Genomic DNA, 15,026 nt, shown 5'->3' on the forward strand with positions numbered 1-15,026 from the left:
CATCAGAAATGGCAGGAGATGCCTTTAAATGTATACGCTTTATCAGTGTCTGGGAGGCATTCTTTTGATCAAAGAGTCTTTATGGGTAAATATATGTGCATTAAAGTTACTGTCTGTGATATAAGGACTGTAAGATGGCATCTTTGTGTTGTTTAGAATATTTCTTTGATTTAGAGAAAAGAGCTTTATTGTTATAACCTTGGGTACGCTTACTAATAAATATTGAAAAAAAAATGATACTTCAAATCAGGTAATAGCTTGTACTTCCTAATTGGAGGTGTATAATTTTCTGGAGCATAGAATACTCTAAAAATAATATCCAGGAGCATTCACTCTGTAGTTGTACTATCTTTATGTAAAATAGTTTACAAAGATAGAGAGAGAGAGGGAACACTAGCAAGAGAGAAGTTTTGACTTACGCCCGTATAGGTCTTATATTCTCAAACCAAACACGTACATCTTGCCAGAGTCATTTCAGACTAAATCAGATGAGGTTTAGCGACCACGCAAGCCATACTTCTATCAATCACTAGAGCAAAATACTGCTGATCACCACCTTAGGTTCACGCAATGCATACAGAGAACCAGACCCTTTAATGCAGAAAGCGGCCTCCAGTGCTAGATGACAGTCACACACTGCACGCTGTGGTACCAGTCCCAGAGGGATAAATGTACAGGCTGGGCACAAGGTCAAGGATATACCAAACCTCTGCAGTCCAGACAATGGATATTCAATAAATCTGAGAGTCCTTTTCTCTATCCACTTGTTTCCAACATGCGTCAAAATCCCCCTGAGAAGAAAGCATGGCAACATGAATGAAGAGAGGTGCATGGGAGTAAAACTGGTAAACATCCATCGGCTTGAGTTTACCATGTCTCAAGTGCGTACAACTTCCAAGCACACTTGTACCTCAGCCAAGGCTACCAGAGGCAGAGCCCAGCCCCTTAAGTACTTGTGACACAATCTGTGTCCTTCACTCAGCTCTGGTTCAGCCTTCCCACTTTATAAATCCTGTGTGCGTGTCATCACAGGAGCTCTGGCTTCCTGCTGGAGAAAGCCCTGGTGACCCCAGCATTCATCAGCTCTCTCTCCTCGCCGGGGCTCTGACTGCTGCCGAGTCTGCAGCTTGGCCCAGACTCAAAGTGTTAGTTCTTTGGAGGGTCTCGGGCCAAAGTCTCAGCTGGAGAGGAAATGTTGAGCAGCGTCTTTTGTCGCAGATAAGATGTAACGAGTCCAGATGTGTGATTAAAAGAAGCTCACAGGAAGCTGGGCTGGAGCTTTTTGATGATTGTTTAAAAGGCTTTTACCTCGTCATTTGAGTCAAAAAATTAAACACATAAAAAAGTAAAGGACAGCTATGTGACTCAAGTTGTAAAGGCAAGTCCATTGGTTTTGAGGCTGGAGGGCTAGACAAAAGGAAGAGGAAAAGGTTGAAGTGGGAATAAAAGATAGTTACTCAGAATGAATTACCCCAGACCCAAGTTGATCCATCAGTCTCTAAGAAGCTCACAACAGCTATCAAGGAATTCTCTGACATCGTGAGTCCTGTTGCCAAAGATACCACATTTAAAAAGGAAACCCTATACCTTCTTCTTTATATTTTCGGGGGAGGAGGGTTATGATTTAGGCTTAGGGAAATAAACTTCTGAAAAAGGATTAGTCCCTCAAATAGACAAACCAATAAATACACTCTAGCAGGAATTTGAAAATCTAGTAGCAGAAAGTTAGACAGTCTAACCCATGGGGATTTTTACATAAATACATGTAGCCAAAGACTAGAAAAAATTTAATGTTTTTCTTAAATTGGCTGCCAGCAACATAAAAGGCCATAATTCTAAAAACAATATTTAATGAGTGTAGACTCATTTTTCTTTCTGTGTTGTCATAGGCAGGGTGTGGTGGGAGAACGAGTGAATGTAAAGTCAGGAAATCTGGGATCTGAGGTTGGAGCTACCACTTAGGAGTTGTTAAGTCCTGTGAAAGACACCTTCCTGCCTGATAATTGTTTTGTTTGTTTGTTTGTTTTTCCACTTGTCAAATAAAGAGTTTGAATTAGATGTTCTTTAAGAAATATTCTGGCTCTGAGTTTTAGCAACTTCAAGAGATCAAACCACAACAAATAATTACACTGCAGTTTTTTGTGGTTGGTTAGATTCACTTGCCAGATTATCTGTACAGAAACCAGCTCTTTTAAACATCCCAAATGGGTGATACCTTGAATAGGGATTTATTTTGGTAGAACACAACTCTATCATTTCCCACTTCTTGTGCTTTTTGCCTTCTTGCCTCTGTTCTCGTGGCTTTAAACTTGTTTCCACTAAATAGGAATGTAGAGGAGACATGCTATATGCAGCATAAGAAAAATGTAATTGTTGAAATTCTCTAAGGTAAGCTTTATGACTCCCATTTTATAGATGAAGAAACTGAGACCAAAGTTAACTGGCCTAAAGTCACAGGGCTAATAAATGCGAAAGCTGAGGTAGAAACTCAGAAATTGCTTCAAAGTCTATGTCCTCTTCCAGAGACCAGCTTCCCCAGATGAGTGTCCTTAGGAAACGGGCTGAAAGGCGGTTTTAAAATATCGTGATTCCCTGTCTGCTGAACTACACTCCCGACTCCTGCCTCCACAGCAAGTGCAGGCTAGGCAGTGCAGGCTAACAGGGCTCAGGGTTCTTGGTTACGTGATAGGCAAATTGGCTGTCAACCTATAGAGATTTGGGGCAGGGCTGAGTCTCACATATTCCCTTGTGTGAGACCTGAAATACCATTCAAACAACTCAACCATTTCTTCAGGTATGAATATGTTTTGCTTAGAAATGCAATTTTTGTTCTCTTATTGGCTACTTGTTCACTCGATGTAAGTCAGTTTGCACAGTAGCCAGGTAGAATCTTATGATTGAAATTAACTGCCACCTGGATCAAATTCTACTTTTCTTATATTCAGCTACCTCTAGATTTGAAAAGCACATCTCTCAGAGTACGGACAGGGTTGCCAGGTGCCTTGTGCGAACTTCCTGGTTGCCTCTCAGTGAATTCCAACTATTTCAGTTCTCAGTGGTGGGGGAGGGAGATGGAGATGAACAAAGCGTGTTTATTACAAGGAAGACCGTCACTTCCTTTAGGCAGGGCCACAGCAGGAGCTCTGCGCCACCTCCAGTTAGGAAATCTAAGCATCTGTGTCACCCATTGGTTTGTTTTTCTGGATTATCCCCTCCCCCTGCCAAAAAAAGAAGATGCGACAAGGACATGTAAGTTAACTCTTTTAAAAAGAATGTGGAGGAAATGTGTACAATGTGGGAAAATAGTTTCACCTTCCGGAAAAGATAGAGAGACACGGAAAAATTTGGGGATAATCGCTGCTTCAATTTGCATCGCTATGATAACTGAACTTAATCCTCTGCCTGCTGTCATAAGGGAAAAGCAAGAAACAAAAATAAACATGATTATTAAAGTGACACCTTCCTGATATTAAAAAATAACTGCATTTTCCCAAAAGAAAAAATGGCCTCAGTTATTTCACAGGATATATATTTTAGCCTGAAGAGAAACTATAGCTTTAGAAGTATAAATCAATGGCGCCTATGTGTGGGTGAAAATTAAATAGACAAGCGTGCCCTGAGACGAAGGCATGGTACCTAAGGACATTCGTTTACTAGTAGCTCCAGTACTTAGGAGGATTGCATGGGGTGAGCAGCGAATCTGCTAACACAAAAGTCCACTTCCTCGCTTGGAGACAGGAGCCCCATTCAGTTAGTTTCCTCTTCTATGTGATGCAACGATGCCCCAGCCCAGGGCTGCGGAGAAGCATAATTAGATTGTCTCCACTATGGACACTGACATTCTGAGAGGAAGGCATCTCAAGAACAGGGATTATTTTATAATTAGGATAAATCCCAGCATGAAAAAGATGGGCTTTCAAATAATGCTTTAATGACTGAAAAGAACTGTGGTTGGTTTTTGAAAAGACCTGCTTTTGTTAAGCTCGACATTCTGAGATCTAGAGCAACATTCTCAGAAGGAGCTCTCTCTCCAGCCCACCTGGCTGGAGTTGGCCTCACCATGTTCGCTGGGCCCTGAGATGGCTCTCACGTGGGTTCCTGGGGCTCTTTGTGTGTTGACTACCCCTTGGAAACACGCTTGTGGGCTGCTCCAGGGCTTCCTGCTAGGCAGCTTCCAGAAGACCTTTCACAGTCCTATGCCAGGAACTTTGGAAATGATGCATCAGGAGCATCTGCTCTAGGCAAGACATGCCAGGATCATTAGGGAGCGCGGCTGTGGTGACCAGGATTGCTTAGTGCATAAAGACGTAGACCTTCGTACATTAAAATTCACAAATTAATAAAACCACACAAACTTATATTGTTCAGGGTCTGTCTACCTACCTATCCATCTATCTATCTTTGTAGAGTGCAACTCTATCTTTTCCCTCTGCTTATGATTTTTGCCTTCTTGCCTGATTTCATGGCTTTAAGCATAATGCTTCCATTAAATGAGACCGTAGAGGCAGGACATTGATATATTTGAACTAATCTTTCAGTATCTTTTGGGGAAAAATTGGGTGTGCATATTTTACACTATATGCACACTCAGAGTATTCTTTTCCTCCCTTTGTGTGTGTGTGTGTGCATGTGTATACATGCGGGGAGGGGGAGGGTGCGATGTGGTAACATTTTAATAATGAGGCTGTCTCCAGAGGTAGTAAGTATTCACAAGTGTAAACGAGTAGGTTACTTAGTAAAGATGCTTCAAAGGGAAATTTATTAGCAAGTGAATACTTCATTCACACATGTGTCCACAGTACTTTTTAGTCCTTAATATGTATTAAGTACAAGGTTATATTATGGAGGACGCTGACTAAATTAGTTGACATGTAAGAATTCCAATTCTCTAAGGTATGCTCTGACCCTGTCTCTGTCTCATTTATAATTGTACCTAGTTACAGATATTAACGAAATTAAGAGCTCACATATCCTTATTAATAAGAAAATAAGCATTCAATTCGAATATAGGCATATACATAGTATAGTATCATCTCATTTGTAAAGGCACAAAATACATTTAAAGTTCATGGCTAACAACATAATTTAATTGTAGATATAAATCTCTATTTTAAATAGTATTTTTATTATTTTAGAAATTTTGATTATCTGCTTATGAAATTTCATTAATTGATAAATGTTTTTGGTATCAGCTCTGCCATTTTCTGCCCTTCCCCCTTCACAGGCCTGCATTATCAGTATTATCTTAAGTTCCCAGTTGTCTGTTTGTAGTGATTCATTTTGTTACAACCGGATACTACTACCTAGAAACATGTTTAGCTGGGCCCAAGGAAATTGTACTATGTTCCAACATGTGGAAGACAAAAGAACAGATGGGATCTGTACCGCCAACCCCTGCAGTGGAGCTAGGCTTCCCGCACCTTTCTCTCAATCAGGTGGCTAATGGGCCGGCAACCACTGTAGTCATACAGGTCGAGCTTCTAGAAGGGGCCCACCTGTGGCACAATGCTCTGCTGTTGCAGTCCAGAAATTATTAATAATTTTAACTCTGAACTTGTGTTTTTTCTGCTGCTATTGTGGATGGGTTTACCTTAAAAAGAAAAAAAGTAAGAGGAAGTGGTTTGGGAATTTTGAGAAGAGATGTAATCATCTCAAAGATTTTGGGCGGGGGGTGGGAGTGAAGGGCACTGGGAACCGATTAGGGCAGTAGAGTAGGGCTGCCTGGCCAGGTCAGGGCTCCTTTGGGATTTGTGATCATAAATTGGTCATTATGTTTGGGTGATTTTTCTCTAGTCATATTCATTCACACAGTTACAAGAGGGAAGCAGTTGAAACCTTAAATCTGAACAGGGTTGAATAGGCAAATATAACAGAGAGCAGCTCGGAGCATGTGAGAGACTATGAAATCTAAGTTGGACGAGAAAGAAAGTGATGACCTCGTGGGAGGAGTCAAGAGTGGGCATGTCGATTGAGGGCCTGATGGGCTTGAGGAAAGGCTTTAGGTGGCAAGCTAGAATAAGTCAGGTGGGAAGACAAGAAATGCTGGTTAAGGGTGGAGGGGGGTTGGAGGGTAGAAAATTGAAATCAAGACCGTAGAGGAGGCACAGCTATTGGTCATCACAAGATCTGGGACGTGAATGCATTGCTGGGCTGGAAGAGAGAAATGAATCACAGGTGAAGAGGGAGCTGAGCCCAGGGAGCTGAGGAATGCACTTCCATGAAGCTCCCCTAAAGCAGTGACAGCAGTATTGGAGGAACGAAGAGAGGAGAATTAAAATCTAGCATGGGTCTTAAGAACCAGGAGGAGCAGTGGTTGTACGTTTCAAGGGAGCTGGCTGGCTTGTGCGGAGGGGAACCATCATCCTAACACTGGCACATGTGCAGAGCGGGACACAAATCCCCTTCAGACCGAAAAGTGAAAGGAATTTCAGGGAATCCTGGAGTCAGAGGTGGGGGGAGGAAGAGTAAATGTTCTTTATCAAGGAATGAGAAGTAAGTGGAAAGGGAAGAAAAAGAAAGTCTTTAAAAAGTCATTTTAAATGTCTCATTAATCCCCTCAAAGATTAGGTCTGTCACAGTACTAGTTGGAGTCAGGAAACTATGGATACCTCACGTCAGCTTTGTCAGCCTAACTTGCTTTTCTCCGTATTGTATTCTGTTGAATCACATGTCACCAGGTTGAGATACCATCGGAATCATTAGCAATATGCGATCACTTTACATGCAATAGTTTTAATCTGGTCACATCGTCAGAGTCCAAATGTGAAAGAAGAAAAAGGTTACATTGTGTTCATTTAGCAAGCGTTTCTTGGGGATCTTCTCCGTGTAAAGCACTGACTAAATGATGAGGAATGTGAAAATTGACTAGATACTATTCCTGTCCCAAGAACTTCGTAGAATTTGGATAGTAAAATGGTATCATAGCAACTGGAAGCACTTGTATCTTCCAAGAGTCCAACAGGGAGAGAAAAGGAGTAGCATTTTTCTGGCAGAAGTTTCTCATACCTAATCTCTAACTGATCCAACTCCTCTGACGGGGAAGCCAAAACCCACACCTGGAGTGGAGTGTTGGAGTTCATGTGCATCTCAAAGTGGCAAAAATGGCCCCAGTTTGGAGTCTGGTAGAGTTGGGTTTGGGTTCCAGAGCCCCAGGTGAGTCTGAGATGATCACAGTTGTCAAGACACAAGACAATGGTGCCAGCAGACAGATACTCCACTGAGCCAGCCGCTAAGTTTTAAGAGCAAATGGAATGAAGAAAATCTAGGGACTGTCATAGAATGGATCCCATAGAGAATTGCTTCTTAACACTACCATTCCCAACTTTATGCAAGAATTTAATCCTTCTGTAATTTATAACGCCACGCAGTTGTATTCCAAGGCTGTGTTTGCATGCATTTGTTTCACTTTGTCTATCTTCAGGACTGATATTCAAACTGAAACTTTAGGCAAGAATCTACATCCTCTGCTAAGATAACCACAAGAAACACGTCTACCCAGCTGTTCTGGATCACTGGCCACATTGCCGAGATTACCTGCATTTTCTGGAAAAAGTATTTATTTATCTACAACAGATGCCCATTTTTGCTACACAGCATAAAATTGAACCCAATGGACCATTATGTAGGGTCACTAAAATATTGAAATATTGTAGGTTTATTATTTTTAACTAGCTTCTTTAATAAAATCTCATAATTAACTTAGCTAGTTAGGAAATAGGATGCTTTAAGCTTTTATTTACAGTTTATCAGAAATGCTTTCCTTCTCTCCCCCAACCTCACTACTAACTGAAATTGATCATAATTATGGATGCTATTTTCATTGAAAAATCATAAATTTAGGGCTAGAAAGAACCTTAGAAATTATGACACTGGACTAAGTGACTTATCAAACTCATGCAGTTCGTGGCAGAACCAGATTTTGAAATATAAGGCTTGGTATAAGAAGAGCCCAAAAATATCCTCTAGGTCATTATTTTTCTTCACTAAATCTCTGATATTAATACCTTCGTATAAACAACGCTTTCACTAAAAATTAAATACAGAAATATATTTCAGACTATTTGGGAGTTCTGATTGGTCACAGAATGTGATCATTTTCCTTTAATTGTATTTGAAGATATTTTTCTGTTCATCTTATTGTTTTTAGTTTTAGCCAGTGTCACTATTTTTTTAAAAACCCCTGAAAGCAAAGTTAGTTTTGGCAGCATTCAGAAAACCAAGGTTGCTTTGAGTTATACTTGGACTTCTTGATGTTTTTATTAATTTAAATAAAAGTTCTACAGCTCCCTTTAGATAACTTTTACGAGGTCATTGTATATGGATAAGTCATCACAGTGCTACTAGAAAATGACTTTAGGAATAAGCCATACAGAGATCTGAAAGAGCCTTGTGTCTCACTATGACAGTTATGCAAGTGGAAAGAACAGCCTTGAATCCAAAGAAAGGAATAGCATGCACCAGAACATTTCAGCAACCAAACAAAATATTTCTATTAACTATATAGTTTTGTAATGATATTATTTATTTACTTCCTGGTAAAGAGATTTGCCAGAATAATCTTAATTAATATGAATATGCCCATAGCTACCCAGAATCTTGGCTGTTTGGCCAGTACCATCCCTAATGAGGCAGATGTCAAATTTAGACTCAAATCCCTGTATCACTTGGCTTTGGAAGTGAGTTTATTATTCAGGACTAAAAGTCCATTTCAGACAATAGGTATACATGGGTAATAGTTTATTTTGTTACTAAATATGTCTCTGGATAATTTATTTTGTTATTTAGTTTGGGAATATTCAATACTAGAATCCATACACATCAGATTTTCACTGTTGCAGTCATCATTTCTGGGACATTGAAAAGAACTGGATGCTTTACTAGAACAAAGGAGAATGGTTTTATTTTTATCAAACAATCTATTAAAATTTTTAAAACTGCTGCTTCTCAAGTTCTTATTGGTCAATTTCTTAAACAATGGACCAAAATGAAACTTTAAAAGTCTTTTGTCAGCACTTGATTTGTACGTGATAGAGTCATTTGCCATTGTCATTATGTAATACTTACAAAGTTTCCACTAGGTTACAGTAAAGGATACTTATAAGATGTCTTATTTGTTGATCAACACTATGAGTTCTCTAAGGCAGGCTCTTGTCACCTCCATTTCACTGCTAAAGAAAGGAAAGTTCAGGAGTCATGTGATCTGATCTATATGCCATAACTAGTTCATGTCTCTTTAGAATTAAGCCTTATAAAATTTAGACAGTTCATTGATATATGTGAATATTTTGACCTATATCTCTAGAGCTCTATTTATACAAACAAATCAAGAGCTGCAATCTATCTTTATTTTTAACTTCCTAATTTGGTCATCCTCTTGGGAACCAGTATCAAGAGCTCTCAAATACCCCTTAATTCTTAGGATCATCATTTTATACTTCCAGGGAAGACCTCAAGTTTCAGTGCTATTAACCTTTAACTCCTGGAGGAGAGAATGTCATGGTAACAGGGGTTTAACAGAGTGCTTCCCATGGAGACAATCACTTCACAAGGGCTTGAGCAAAATCAAGATCATTCCAAGGACCAGGACCATGATCATGGCATTGACCTTGTCCTGGATATGATTAATCTATGATCCATTCACAACTTCTTTGAAACCCCTTCAGAGCTCAAGCCTATTATATCATAGGTCCTTAGAAGGCTATTGCCAGAAAAGACCTTGGAAGTCATCCAGTCTAACACCATTTTATAAAAGTAGAACTCTAAGATAGACATTGATGGGTAAGAGACATTAAGTCAGCATCTCACAATGAGTTCTCCTTGACCCCAGGCTGGTTTGCAGGTCCAGCTTCCAGAACTGTGATCTTGTCTTCAGTAATCATAACTAGCCTTGGCAGTGCTCTCATATTAATTTATAAAAAGCTTTGGGCTAGAACCCCATAGTGAACTTGCAAAATAAGTCTCATAATCATTATTTTATGGATGAGGAAACAGAGGCATGGATATTAAAGAATCTACTGGAGGCAACTCAGTCAGTAAATGGTAGAGATAAGCTATGACGTGTTCTTTCCATGTGGCACAGTCCATCCCAATTAGTGGCTATTGACCATAAACACTAATCTACCTGAAAAAGTCCTTTTTTCAAGATCATGATTCTGATTACAATCATCATCATTCCATCGTTTATTTGGCACTTATTATTGACCAACCAGAGTTCACCCTTGAACAACGCAGGGGTAACGGGCACTGACCCTCCCTGCAGTCAAAAATTTGCATATAATTTATAGTTGGCCCTCCAAACCCTCTGCATCCATAGATTCAACCAACTGTGGATTGTGTAGTATTATAGTATTTACTACTGAAAAAAATCCACATATAAGTATATCCATGCAGTTCAAACCCATGTTGTTCAAGGATCAACTGTAATGTTAAGTATAGATATTCATTAGTTTAGCTTTCACGTTTTAAAATATAAACTAAATTTAAACACGGTTGAGTCTCATTTTTCACTGGAGTTATGTTCTATAAAATCTCTACAAACACTGAATTAGCAAATACTGAATCATTGCCCCACAGGGGAAATACAGGGTTAGGTTTCCTGCAAGCCCGCTGCTCACATTTTCATCAATAGATCAATACATAACCTTATTTTATGTTTGTTTCCATTTAAAGACACCTTATTTAATATAAATTGATTCATTACCATTGAACTCAGCCAAAAGCATGATACTCTTACCTGAATGAAGCTTTTCTAGTGCATGTATCTGTTGTGTAAGGCACAACACAGCCTTCTTTTCTTAGGGGCCCTAGACAGCACCTCAGCCCCACACCCAGGGACCATTTTAAACAGCAAAACTATCAACAACAGCAACAAAAAACACAAAAACAAAAATTCAAAAACTGTGACCCTAAATAGATCCTAAAAAGGATACTTGTTTATAGCATGAGTGCTGAAAAATAAGGCATCACCTTGTTTGACCTCAGCTGGGAACGTGTGTATCAATTGACAACTTTTCTACCATTCTGCACATGTGCACCTCCATGAATGACCCACTGAAGCACTAAGTATTGATTTGAGGGTTATAAATAAACCATAGCACGTGGGTGAGTTCGCAAATATGGAATCCACGAATAATGAGGATCAAATGCAATTAAACTATGTATTACATTTACTATAATTATTAAAGTAAATAATTAATAAATTCAAATAAAAATACCATAAAAATAAATTTAAAAGAATTGGAGACAGAGTGTAGATTCTCATAAAGTATGTGGGAAATAGTAATTATTAAATAAACCTATGATAAGCAAAAAAAAAAAAGAAAAATTTTATCAAATATCTATTTGTTTAAATTATTAAATCTGATCCCTGTCCTTAGGGAGCTTGCAATCTAGTCCCAAAGGTAAACAGCAAATTTATAAACAAACCAAAAATATATAATTTGTATGTAGGAAAAGGCATGAGGGAGTATAACTCAGGGGGCCCTTTTACCCTGGGTGGTCAGCATTAACTGAACTTTTGCCTCCAAACTGGGCACAGGAAGTTACCAATAAGAATGTCAATGCAGGAAACATCTGGAGATTCTGCTCTCCCACTCTTCCCTCTCTTCCTTATCACCTAGGGAGGAAAGAAGCACCCCATAGCTCATCCTGAAGAACTTCTGCCAGGGATACTTATATATATGGACATCAAGACCCCTGAAATGAGTTCACCTCGTGTCCTCACCCCTCACTTGCACTCGTAAACACCACTCTATTATAAATGTTCACTTGGGCCATTCACAGGAGGGGCATAGAACAATGTGAAATTTAGTTTTTTATCTATCAAGTAAGAGGTGCTGAAATGGATTTTTGCACAAATTAAAAGTACTAATAATCTGGTAAAATTGGTTCAAGGGTTTTCTAAGAAACATCTCAGATCTTTATCACAGAAGCAGATTAATACCCATTAGAGTTGGAATGGGCTTTAGAAATATTTTATTCCAGTCACCTCATCTTACACAGATAGGAACTGAAGCACATTTGCTCAAAGTTATAGAGATAATTACTTGCAGCGTCTGGATAAAATAGATCAGTTTTAGATGACAAATTCACTGGAAAGAAGATATATGTTTATGTGTCCCAGACTTAATAAATTTTTAGTGTTTGATAAAAGTTGAATTGTTATACCATATATATACATATACACACACACACAATCTATATATATATATATATGGTATGTTTAAATGTCAAATGAATGCATTTTTAAAACTGAATGCATTTTTTAAATGTTTAACTGCTGATTCATTCCTTACTAATAAGTAATCTGACACTTTCTATCCACACACACACATCTATCTGATGAGAAAGTTTTAATTCAAGCAAAGATCCCTTTACTTACCTAACCTGACTGCCATAGGCCATGCAACTTAAAATTGTATCAGGCTTCCTCAAAATTAACTTTAAGCATGGAACCAATAATATACAATAAGGTTAAAAAATTAAACTGTCTAAAAAGTCATCTATATTGGTTTGTATCCTTAATGAAAGTATTTACAGGGCTTCCCTGGTGGCGCAGTGGTTGAGAATCTGCCTGCTAATGCAGGGGACACGGGTTCGAGCCCTGGTCTGGGAAGATCCCACATGCTGCGAAGCAACTAGGCCCGTGAGCCACAACTACTGAGCCTGCGCGTCTGGAGCCTGTGCTCCGCAACAAGAGAGGCCGCGATAGTGAGAGGCCTGCGCACCATGATGAAGAGTGGCCCCTGCTTGCCACAACTAGAGAAAGCCCTCGCACAGAAACGAAGACCCAACACAGCCAAAAATAAATAAATAAGAATGATTAATATAGCTATATACTACTATGGAATATTCTCTAGAATATATTGTTAAGTAAAAATAGCAAAGTGAAAAAAAAGTGTGAAGTCTATGCTACTATTTAACTATGTCAGGATATGCTTATTTAATTAAAACACAAAACAATAATCATCATAATAATGGAGCTATGAGGGAATAATATGAAAGAGAGAGAAATAGAAGTTAAACTTCCATGGATATCAGCTGTTTTCTGGGTTTGATTTCAGCACCACGTAGATATTTTACATAATTAAAAAACAAAATTTAAATTTAAAAAACAAACCCTAAACATCAAAAGTAAAATGTACTAAATGAATCTGTCTTTCCAGTTGGTGGAAGTGACATAGGAACTATTCCAAATAAAACACAGTATTTTGAAAATACATCTCTTAGCACAAAGAAAAGTGTGGAAAAAAATCTTAAACTGTTTTTCAGCGACCATACTGTTGATGGTAGTATTAAGCCTGTTAGGTATGTCATATATATAATAAGTAAATAAATTGAGTGATTAGGTGGGTGTTATTGAAAACCAGAATTTAGGTCTGGGAGAAAGGTAATAAAAAATAAGATTAAGGTTAAGTAAAAATGTAGTGTGATGACAGTATTGTGGTTACATTTAAAAGAGGTTTTTTTTTTTTTTTTTGCCTTTTAGAGACAAACACTGAAATATATACAGATGAAATAATATCATATCTGGGATTTATTTCAAAACAATCAGGAAGGTGGAAAGGGAAATGAGGGGGGGTGTAAAAGAAACAAATTGACTATTAGTAGATAATTGTTGAGCTGGGTTATGGGTATGTGGGGAATTCATTATACCACTGTCTCTACTTTTGTACATATTTGAAATTTTCCAAAATATATTTTCCTATATGTACTGTATTTATTATATATGTAAAACATAAGTATATATGTTATAAATATGAATATGCATATGTTGATTCTAAGTATTTATACATTCATATATATACATAAGTAAATATACCTAGTAAGAACAACAAAAATGTATAGATTTTTGATTGACCCAGTTGCCCTGTCATTCAACTTATTGGCATTGAATTAGCATTGCCTTTTGAGCAATCACCACCTGCCCTATGGGTAGCAATGTCAATCATAGTCATCAAATAAAGCACACTCACCTTCCCTTTGGGACACTTATCTATATATATGGGAATTCCATAGGAAAACAATAGAAACTCTAGCAATTCCCGGTTTTCTAGTTAATTTCTCAGCCCCAACCACTCCAGATCTCCTGATTCCCAGCATGGTGTAGATGTGGCAATCACAGTAGTGTGTGCATTGTGGGTGTTCTCTTGCTGAGTTTGTGCAGCAAAGTTGAAATATGTCACCTTTGACACCAGTTTCTTTCCCAGGCAATACCAGATGCCTTGTAGGTTTGATCTAATTAGATGTTGTATCTTTTTCCTTTGATTTTTACTCACCAGCTTAATTTTCACACCAGTAGTAAAGTTCAATGACGCTAAAGTACGATGACGAATCAGATACATCACCCCTTCTCCTCTAGGAAGGGATGAATAAGGATGCGGAGAAGGAAACTGGGTGTGAGGGTCACTCTAGTGAAAGCCCGTGCATGGTAGACACGAGGCCAGAAATACAGAGGCTCCACCCTCACACTTCTGTAAACCCTCTCACCTCTTCTCTTCAGGGCCAACACTTCGGCTATTATTGAGTCTGCTCTTTCTCATCTTCAAATCACACTCTTATTTTGTTTTAGATATATGTATGTGTATGTATGTTTATGCACATTTATTCATGTCAGGGTCTAGGTGTTTATAAACTTTAGTAGAATGGATATATTTGTTTTGCCTTGACCTATGTATAAAGGATAAATTCCTGTTGGTTGTTCTCTGCCTTCCATAGGCTTCTCCATTCAGGTTGGTTGTCCTATCCTAGGTTTCCTCCTTGAGCTTCAGAATAGGGCTCTTGAGAGAAAAGAAAAAACTTCAATCATTATGGTTCCCTTCCTCTGAGCCCTTAACATTTATTGTTCTTTCTAAGAGTGTTAATACTAAGAATAGTTTCTTTTAAAAGTTGCATTAAAAATAAAAGAATGGTCAACATGAAAAAAGAAAAAAAGAACAGTTTCTTCTTCTAGTGAGTCTGGGATGCTAAGTTACTGCCAAGACCCTCACCAGGAGAATCTCTGGACCAGAGCTAAGAAGGGCAATGGA

The sequence above is a fragment of the Balaenoptera physalus genome (genome assembly GCF_965194825.1).
Source record: "Balaenoptera physalus genome assembly, chromosome: 3".
Lineage (NCBI taxonomy): Eukaryota > Metazoa > Chordata > Mammalia > Artiodactyla > Balaenopteridae > Balaenoptera > Balaenoptera physalus.